Consider the following 8569-nt stretch of genomic DNA (forward strand, 5'->3'; position numbering starts at 1 on the left):
GAGACAAGCGAACTGAACGGTTCAGATTTATTTTCATGAACAGTGCCACCCAAACGTTACATATTAAAATACACGTTGTTGGCTAATCAAATAATCACTCGGTGCATGCCCATGAACTAGGCTAAGACAGTATTAAAATACGCGATAATTACGGAAAACACTAAAACAGGAAGACCGCGGGAACAAGCCATACTGCCTGGCTGTAGCAGTCATCGAGGGTGCGTTATCACGGAGGTTTGTTTACATACCAGTAACATCTCAGTAATGGCGTCGCCATAAGTTGGCAGCCTACACAGAACGCTCGTCGGATTCGTGTATGGACCCTTTCAAGAGAGTTCCATTATCAGCATCATAGTTGGCCCCACAAGACTTCCTTTTTAACATTCCATATGTTATCTTAATGCAGAGGAAGTAGATTGGGGCCCAAATAGAACGTTCAAGCATTGTTTTTGTTTTTATTGATGAAAGGGTCTATAGAACCAGGCATTGCATGTCTCGCGCAATATAGCCCGTTTAAATACCCAGTACTACCGAAGATGCCTTTGTGGGTTTTGAGACAGGAGAAGAGACAGAGACGAGAGACAGAGAAGAAGCGTGATAGATAGAGTTATTATTAGTATTAGCATTAGATATTAAGTTTATTATTATTATTATTATTATTAGTGTATTATTAGTTTAATAGTTAAGTTTCATTTTGTAATATTTTTAGTGTATATTTTGTATTTTTAGTGTATGTGTGTATATATATATATATATATATATATTGTAGTTCGTTTATTTTATTGTGTTTATATTGACATCGTCATCTAAGGTAAGTTAAGTTGAGCTATTTAGTTTCAATGTTAGCGTTTATACGTTGTAGTTCTATATGATAATGTTCGCAAATTCTTAAATTAACTTAACGTTACCCAGATAGCAAAATTATTATGGCTCAGATTTGGCCCAAAACTGGCTTGCCATTTTGGTAAAGCTCTGGGTGGATGTATGGGCCCTAAATGGCCCAAATTTGGCATGCCAAAATCAACCAAAAGTAGGCCAAAGCTCACCCAAAACCAATTTTGGATTTCCAAACTATAGCCTTAAATGTCCCAAAAAGAATCCTAAATCCCATAATCCAGCCAAAAACGTAGCCATAACTGACCCTAAATGATACCATAATTGTGCCACATGTTTGCTTTTACATAGAAATTATGTATTTATTATTATTTTTTTATTATTATTTATTTGTATTATTTATTTTAATTTATTCAGCTGTCTGTATGACTTTATTGCTGGTAATTGTGACTTAATTGCTGATAATGTAATGGTTAGTCTAGGTTCACTATATACTTAAATTATGTTGTACATTATATATGCGTATGTATCTGTTAAAAAACACAGGAAAATTACATACATTTCATTATGCTTTATTATATGTTTTGGTAGGGTGCTGGATGGCTGGGTAGCTGGGTGCTGGATGGCTGGGTAGCTGGGGTGGTGGATGGCTGGGTGCCTGTGGCTGGACAGCTGGGTAGCTGGGTGGCTGGCTGGGTATCTGGGTGCTGGATGGCTGGTGCCTGTGGCTGGACAGTTGGGCGGCTGGGGTGCTGGATGGCTGGGTAGCTGTGAAACTGGGTGCTGGGCGGCTGGATGGCTGGGGGGCTGGGTGCTGACTGCACTAAGAACAAAACAGAAAACAACCGGAAACCATGATTAGTTTAACTGCAGTGAAAGGGGGGTACAAAAACAACGTTTTAGGGGCATGATCTGGAGTGTCTTTGTGCCTCTTAACAGAGGTGCAACATGAACAGGGCCTTACGTGACAACAAGATGCGTTTTTAACTCATGAATACATTGCGAAGAAACATTTAACTCAATGAATACATTGCGAAGAAACCATAGGAACATAGGTCGGTGACAGTACAAACTTTGAATTTAAACGATTTCTTCGCAATGTATGAGATAAAAATAGATAGATAGATATACAGTATAGATAGATAGATAGATACTTTATTGATCCCTAGGGGCTCAACGTTAAATGCATCTTGTTGTTCATGTTGCACCGAAATTTCAATTGCATTTTGTGTCTGTAAGAGGCCCACAAAACTGGCAATATAGCTAACTGGGAGCTCCCCGCTAACCCTGGCTATCGGCTCAATTACCTCTCTAAACCACAATCTTGTTTCGTAATAGGCAGGTATTTGCTATTTCTTGTTCTAATTATCTAATCCTTATTAACCATAACAGGCTACAAGAGCTGCAGGAATATCGTTGTGGGAACATCTAACGTTAACAGTATCATGGGAACGGCTAACGTTAGCTTCTAACTGTCTCACAACAATAACAGCAAATCCAATGTTACTACGAGTAAATTAATAACATGTAAATGTGTTTAACATGTTTAAAAAGTAGGCTGTACAGTTGCTTGACCAAGGTTATTGAATACATTTTCCTGAATTTAAAAGTTAAAAGATGAATGGAGACATAATACATACCTCAACTGCGATTGCTGGTCGAACTGGGGGCTAGGCTGGGTCTTGTCCGAGTAGAAAGTTTGAAAATTCCCGGTCTTTGCTGTCTTTTGGTTAGCCAGAAACATGCCAAAACTCTGTCCCGCTGTTCGCCCATCTTCTGGCTGTCCATAAACATGCCAAACAGCCCGTATGCGTCATCAGATGCTGTCCCCGCTCTTAATCTAACGCTACGGTTGGCCAGAAATATGCCATAATTCAGCCATACACTACTGGCGCCTTCTTATCTGTTATGGCTGCCCATAATCATGCCAAATTGAAGCCAAAAGTTTTGGTCTGCCAAAATAAAGCCCAAAATCGCCAGATGTATGCCAAAGTGCTGCCAGAAAGTCTGCTATCTGGGAACGGCAGGTGGAAGACCATCCGCAAAATTGATTTTTTTTTTAAATAAAATATAATATTTGTTAGTGTACAGCAGTCTTTTCTTTTGAATAGGCTCAACATTAGCAACAGCCATCAGTCCAAATGCAGGTAAAACATGAATGTGGCTTGTCTAGGCTCTCTCAACTAGATTTTGTGGGTTCTATTAAGGGCAAATGAGAACTCTCACTCTGACCGCACCTGCTTCGCTGCGTGGCAGTCATAATAAATTGATATTTGTTAGTACAGTTGTCTTGAATAGGCTTGGGGTCAACATTAGCAACAGCCACTAGCCAAATGCAGGTATATGAATGTGGCTTGTCTATTTTCAGACAACTAGATTTTGTGGATTCTATAAAGGGCAAATGAGGACTGCACATGCAGATCCGCCCTAACGTGCTGGCGACATTATGGCAACCTTTTTCAAGAAGGTTGCTACAATGTCGCCAGTATGTCTTTTGGTTGCCGCAACGTGACGGTTACGTACGAGAAACGTTGCCAAGATATGTTGCGGCAACGTAATCACGTCTTTCACCCGCACATATTGGCAACGTTAGAACTTACGTTGCGGCAACGGATCCCAGATAGCAAAATGTATTTGGCCCGGATCCGGCCCAGATCCACCTTCAAAACGGACCTGGGCCGGTGTCTTTTGGCACAACGGGCCAATACCGTTCCGCATCCGTTTTCATGATCTGGCCCAGCTCTGGGACGGCTCTGAACCGGATGTGTTTTTTATTTGGCGGATCCGGGCCAAATGTGCAAATTATCGTCATGATCTGGGCCAGATCCGGACCAGATAAGTGTTCGATAGTGGCGATTGCGGCCCTTATTTGGGCCAAATGTGCACTTTATCATAATGATCTGGGCCAGATCCGGACCAGATGAGTGTTCGATAGTGGCGATTGCGGCCCTTATTTGGGCCAAATGTGCACTTTATCATAATGATCTGGGCCAGATCCAGATCAGATGAGTATTCGATAGTGCCGATTGCGGCCCTTATTTGGGCCAAATGCGGACCAGCTCATTTTACGTCTGGCACCCATTTGTACTATATAGTCAATGTCACTAACAAATCAAGGAGTTACAGTATTTGTTCAGAATTTCAAGCTTTAAAAAGTTAAGATTGTCAAATGTATAAAGGATTACTAATAAAGCTTTTTAAACAGTAACATCCAATACCCCTAGTTGAACTCAGTAGCCAGTAGTTTGATCATGTATATTGAGTGTTAAATTATCAACATCTTGGAATAAATTATCTAAAAATCAAAACCTTGTACTAATGTATTTCAGAAAAGAAGCACAAATTCAAAATTTTACTTACTTTATTAAATTTCATTTATCACACACACTTTCCCTCTCAATTTATTACACACACATATGTAGCATGCACTGGGTGGTGGGTGGATCTTGTCCTTACTGCCCCTGTTGAGACAAGAAAGGCAAATCAGCACACATGACAATCCTTGGCTAATGCTTCCTTTACAAAAATGACATTACTCAACATTATCAAGATAGTTAATGATTTGAGTTGAATTTGAGAATGAATGATTTGTGATGCAGTGTGTAATGCTTCCACTAGATTGGAAATGTAAAAATCTTGTTTGAGAAAGATGACAAGTCTTAGTCTTGGAACAAGAAAATTTGAAAAATGTGAAAATGGAGGGTACAAATTAGAAGACAAAGTGGAACGTCTATTTCTATCCCTGTTCAAACAATTTAAGCAAAAAAACAGCGTTCCACATTCAGCTTTTAGAGAGACAGTTATCTTTGATTATGAGTGCATCACCGGGGACTCGAATTTCCAAATGACGATTGTCCGTCATACGAACGAGAATTTTAATCCTGATAACACCTTTATGTAATATATTTTGGTTTTTGAGTTTTAAATGTCAGAAACATAGGCTAAACAGTGCTACAAGACTTACACTTACCTTACTGAAAGGCAGGATTGCAGACAGGGCACAGTGTTATAAGAATTCACGCCACCTCAACGCCTGCGGTCCTGGGGCTGAAGAGACTGGGGAGGAGGGAGAAGGCATGATTCATTCGATACTTGGATACCCGTCTGACAGTATAAAATCGTTATTTTAACATACTAACACGTATCTCACAACATAAATAACTCGCCAACATCCCAATTCGTTCCATTGTTAGGGACCTGAAACCGGTCTATACGGCTCTGTAAATTTTCATGGTGGAATACGTCGAATAAGTCGACTAATCGCTGCAGCACTACAAAGAATCTGTCACTGTTTATGTTATAACTAGATTGTAACTCTGTAAAGTGTTTTCCATTGCTGCTGCTTCAGTTTTCTCAACCACGATTACCACGAGTTTGAAAATGCTCCCTCCCGCTATGTAGTCAAGATGGCGCACGCTGAGGGCGAAAGATTCTAGAGTGAAATATGTATCCAGCGTTCCACGTTCAGCTTTTAGAGAGAACGTTATCTTTGATTCTGAGTGCACCACCGGGATTAATTTCCAAATGACGATTGTCCGTCATTACAAAGGAGAATTTTAATCCCTGATAACACCTTTATGTAATATATTTTGGTTTTTGAATTTTAAATGTCAGAAACATAGGCTAAACAGTGCTACAAGACTTATCACTTACCTTACTGAAAGGGAGGATTGCAGACAGGGCACGCCAGTCACGCCACCTGAACGCCTCAGTCCTGGGGCTGAAGAGACGGGGGCGGAGGGAGAAGGCATGATTCATTTGATACTTGGATACACGCCTAGACTGCTAACTGTATAAAATCATTATTTTAACATACAAACACGTATCTCACTACATAGAACACAACTCAATTATTTTCTGGCTTACAGAGGATGCGGTAGCGTTAAGGAATCAGGCTAGCATGCTAGCCTGGAAATTGTGAGTTAAAATCTCAGCCTAAGTTGCTCTAAGGGAGACTAGCCCTGAAGTAACAAGTAAATTGACCAAATTAAGTCGCTTCGGATAAAAAGCGTTGCTAAATTAATTTGTACATGGCTAAAATTAACATTTCATTAACCCTTGCTTACCCCAAAAGCTAACGTTAGCTAATTGTCCAAGATCAGTTTAAAGTAGCGTAAACGTCAACAGGATCCATTAACATTATATGAAAGCAAAAATAATGTATTTCATTCTAATATAGTTGAAGCAAATAGGCTTACCTGAAACAAATCAAACAAACTCTTCTTTTCACTAGCTCTCGTGTTCACCAACCGCCTCCGTTAACGTCTAACTCAGCTCTGGCTGCAGTAAGGCAGTCGACGAAATCGTAGAACTAAAAATTCGCCATGCGTTTCACGACGGCTGGTCGTGATCAGTTGTGACTGTGCTTCCCGCCCCTGGTGTCTGATCCGGGTCAATGTCTCCATCACGACAGTAAAACAGAGGTGACAGTTACACGGATTTGCCAGTTTGAAGGCGGAGTCTGTCCGGAGTCTACTGCTATCTGGGATGTTTGGTCATAAAGTTACGTAACCGCCACGTAACTGTGTTAGCTGGGTAATGCTAACTATGTGACTAATGATTTATAGCAGTTATGCTAAAATACCTAGAATGCTAAGAATGTTAACTATGCTAACCATGTTACTTAGCTAACTTAGCTAATGTTTTCTAAAAGTTTTGTCAAAAATGATAACTATGCTAACAATGCTAGCTAACAATGCTAACAATGCTAACCATGTGACTTACCTAACTTAGCTTATCATTTTTAGTAGTTATACTAACTAGCATGCTAACAATTTTAAAATGCTAAGTATGCTAACCATGTGACTTAGCTAACCTAGCTAATGATTTTTTGTAGTTATGCTAACTATGCTAACTAGCATGTTAATTATGCTAACCATGTGACTTACCTAACTTAGCTTATCATTTTTAGTAGTTATACTAACTAGCATGCTAACAATTTTAAAATGCTAAGTATGCTAACCATGTGACTTAGCTAACCTAGCTAATGATTTTTTGTAGTTATGCTAACTAGCATGTTAATTATGTTAACCGTGTGACTTAGCTAAATTAACTTGTCACTTTAGTAGTTATACTAACTATGCTAACTAGCATGCTAACAATTTTAAAATGCTAACTATGGTAACCATGTGACTTAGCTAACCTAGCTAATCATTTTTAGCAGTAATGCTAACTATGTTAACCATAACTATGCTAACCATGTTACTTAGCTAACTTAGCTAATCGTTTTTAGCAGTTTTGTTAAAAATGCTAACAATGCTCGCAATGCTAACATGTTAACTATGTTAACCATGCTAACTAGCTACAGTGGTAGGAGTCATAGGTGATGACAAGTAACAGTTACAATGGCTGAACAGTTAAAAAGTTCAGCAGTTTAAAGGGTTAAATTGTTTAACAGTGAAATATTGTAGTGAGGACTTTTATTTTGAAACAGTTTTTGGCAGAGGAAGTAGTTGAACAGGGTGTGTAGTCTTAATAGAGCCAGTTTGTATGCTTAAAGCCTGAGAAACTGACAGTTGATCCAGGTGGCCTGGCCACCTGGCAGAAGATTCTAATTGCTGTGATTTCATAAAGGGCAATGTTAAGTCAATGGGGAAATTTTGATAGTTTTTAATTAATAGTTTAAAAAGTATAAAAGTTACAAAGATGAAAAATACATAGCACTCTTGTCCTAAGTAAGACCTACGTAACATAGTTTGAATGAAGTTTCTACGTTAAACGGTTGAAGCTGCATTAAACGCGTTAGAAGAAGAAGAAGAACTAGAAAAGCATTTCCTGAAGGAAATACAGTGCATGAAAATGCAAAAAATATGATGTAAAATATCATACAGAGTAAAAACAAATAATGCAGATATAGTTGCAATATATATATATATATGGTGGTTGCTAGGTTAAAGTTGTGGTGGTTGCTAGGCTGTTGCTAGGGTATTTGACATGGTTGCTAGGCTGTTGCTAGGATATTTGACATGGTTGTTATGCTGTTGCTAGGGTATCTGACATGGTTGATAGGCTGTTGCTAGGGTACTTGTGGTGGTTGCTAGGCTGATCCATATGGTTGGAATGACTGAACAGTTAAATAGGTGGATAGTTTAAATGGTTAAATTATTTGCTAGGTAGATGAGGTTTAATATAGGTGGATAGTTTAAATGGTAAAATTATTTGCTAGGTAGATGAGGTTTAATATAGTTGGAATGATTGAACAGTTGTAACAGTTGAACAGGTTGGGTATTCTCTTAAGAGAATGAGACTGTATGCTTAAAGCCTAAGAAACTGACAGTTGATCCAGGTGGCCTGGCTACCTGGCAGAAGATTCTAATTGCTGTGATGTCATAAAGGACAATGTTAAGTCAATGGGGAAATTTTTATAGTTTTTAATTAATAGTTTAAAAAGTATAAAAGTTGAAAAAGATGAAAAATACATAGCACTCTTGTCCTAAGTAAGACCTACGTAATATAGTTTGAATAAAGTTTCTACGTTAAACGGTTGAAGCTGCATTAAACGCGTTAGAAGAAGAAGACGAACTAGAAAAGCATTTCCTGAAGGAAATACAGTGCATGAAAATGCAAAAAATATGATGTAAAATATCACACAGAGTAAAAACAAATAATGCAGATATAGTTGCAATAGTGTTGCTAGGGTACATATGTTGGTTGTAATACCAAATTAAGTGGTTGCTATGCTGGTTGCTTGGGTAATCCTGTTGGATGCTATGCTGGTTGCTAGGTTGTAACTGTG

At 38.7% G+C, this 8569-nt stretch overlaps 2 long non-coding RNA genes across 2 annotated transcripts; both read right to left on the reverse strand.

The window, feature by feature from the left end:
• Positions 1–4177: 4177 nt before the first annotated feature.
• Positions 4178–4836, reverse strand: LOC125308042. The gene is made up of 2 exons (XR_007195819.1): positions 4805–4836; positions 4178–4295 (listed from the first exon to the last, which is right to left on the reverse strand). It is a non-coding gene; the product is annotated as an uncharacterized LOC125308042 (long non-coding RNA).
• A 10-nt stretch (positions 4837–4846) lies between these two features.
• LOC125308043 lies at positions 4847–6150 on the reverse strand. The gene is made up of 3 exons (XR_007195820.1): positions 6033–6150; positions 5488–5554; positions 4847–4890 (listed from the first exon to the last, which is right to left on the reverse strand). It is a non-coding gene; the product is annotated as an uncharacterized LOC125308043 (long non-coding RNA).
• Between the last annotated feature and the right edge of the window lie 2419 nt (positions 6151–8569).

The sequence above is a fragment of the Alosa alosa genome, chromosome 15 (genome assembly GCF_017589495.1).
Source record: "Alosa alosa isolate M-15738 ecotype Scorff River chromosome 15, AALO_Geno_1.1, whole genome shotgun sequence".
NCBI lineage: Eukaryota > Metazoa > Chordata > Actinopteri > Clupeiformes > Clupeidae > Alosa > Alosa alosa.